General features: G+C 37.8%; 1 non-coding gene across 1 annotated transcript; it reads left to right on the top strand.

The window, feature by feature from the left end:
• Positions 1-1,198: 1,198 nt before the first annotated feature.
• Positions 1,199-1,305, top strand: LOC139895516 (small nucleolar RNA R71). Its single transcript, XR_011775952.1, has one exon. It is a non-coding gene; the product is annotated as a small nucleolar RNA R71 (small nucleolar RNA).
• Positions 1,306-1,693: the final 388 nt, after the last annotated feature.

The following is a 1,693-nucleotide window of genomic DNA, read 5'->3' as shown; positions in this document are numbered from 1 at the left end:
TTCTTTACCCTTCTCCTTACTAACCCCGGTATCCTCTTCAATAAAACATGGTACTGGTTCATGGGTTATAAAGGGTTGTGGTTGAGAATCTTCGATCCCTTGAGTGGTTAAACCGCTTCGAGTGGTTATGGCATTGACATTTTCATTTTGGTTTGGGCTATTAGGGTTTTGGTTGGTGCTTTTGATAGGAATCACTCTTGAGTTGTTGTGTTGTTGGTTTTGATTGTGTTGATGATTATTGTTGTAATTGTTAATCGGGTTGACTTGAGTGTTTGAAGGTATAGTTCCTTGTGGTCTTTCGACAACTTGATTTGAAAGTCGTCCAATGGCACTCTCAAGGTTTTGGAATGAGGCTTGTTGGTTTCGAATTTGTTGCTTTAAGAATTCATTCTCTTTCATTAGAAAAGCTTCGGTTGATTCTACCTTCTTGATGTAGTTTTGCATGATTTCTTCTAAGCTCTTCGAAGGTTAGGATTGTTGATTGTTCTGTTGAGGTTGTTAATTGTAACCTTGGTTATTTTGTGATTGACTATAACATTGGTTGTTTTGATAATTTGAATTGGCTTGATTGTTGTAAGGTTGGTTGTTGTAAGGTTGTTGGTTTTGGTATTGGAAATTATTGTTTCGGTTTTGGTTATAGTTGTTGTAACCTTGATTTCAGTTTTGGTTTGTGAATCTGGGTGGTAAATTGGTTTGGTTGTTGAATGATACTTGTTTTTGATTAGGATTGTAGTAGCTTTGGTTAGATGTTCATCCCCGTTGGTAGTTTTGATTACTCACGTAGTTCACATGAGCATCCGAATTCATGGGAATATCATCTAGATCAACATGATTGCATTGAGTAATTTGAGGACAATTCTTTGTGAGATGTGGGCCCTCGCATCATTGACAACCTACTTGCATTGCAACTACCGTTTGTTGAATCTTCTTCAATTCTTTCCCAAATTTTTGAAATTGATTGTTCAAGCTTGCAAGCGTCACTTGCCCATTATCACTCTCGACTTGTTCTACACTTTTCCTTGTCAAATATTGCGGTGAAGGTGTCCATTCACACGTACTGACCGAGATGTCTTCTAACATAATTTCGGCCGCATTTGGTGATTTGTACATAAATACCCCACCTGATGAAGAATCAAGATATTGCTTCGTAAAAGTATTACAACCCCGATAGAATGTGTTGATATACTCCTTCTTCGTCAAACCATGCGGTGGGCAAGCTCTTAGTAGCTTCTTGAATCGAACCCATGCATCATACAAACTCTCATCACCCCGTTGTGTGAACCCATTAATCTCCATTCTAAGTCGCTCTACTTTTGACGGTGGAAAGAAATGATTGATAAACTCGTTTGTTAATTCTTGAAAAGACCTTATGGAATCAGATGGTAAACTTCGCATCCAAACTTTTGCGTCTCCTTGAAGTGTGAAAGGGAATGCCCTTAGCTTAAAAGCGTCATCAGTGACGTTTTTGGTTTTATAAATATCACAAAGATCATTAAAGTGTTGAATATGTTCGAACGGACTCTCATCTATCAACCCATGAAAGTATGTATTGTTGATTAACGTGAAAAAGTTACCCTCGATCTTCCAATTATCCGATTCAATTGGTGGTTTTGTAATAGCCGGTGCTATCATTGTTGGTGCAACTAATCTAGCGTTCTACATTGGTGTGTCGTTTTGATCATTCAATAATTCT

Source organism: Rutidosis leptorrhynchoides, chromosome 2, assembly GCF_046630445.1.
Source record: "Rutidosis leptorrhynchoides isolate AG116_Rl617_1_P2 chromosome 2, CSIRO_AGI_Rlap_v1, whole genome shotgun sequence".
NCBI lineage: Eukaryota > Viridiplantae > Streptophyta > Magnoliopsida > Asterales > Asteraceae > Rutidosis > Rutidosis leptorrhynchoides.
The sequence above is the reverse complement of the archived record's forward strand: the minus strand, read 5'-3'. Positions and strand labels throughout refer to the sequence as shown.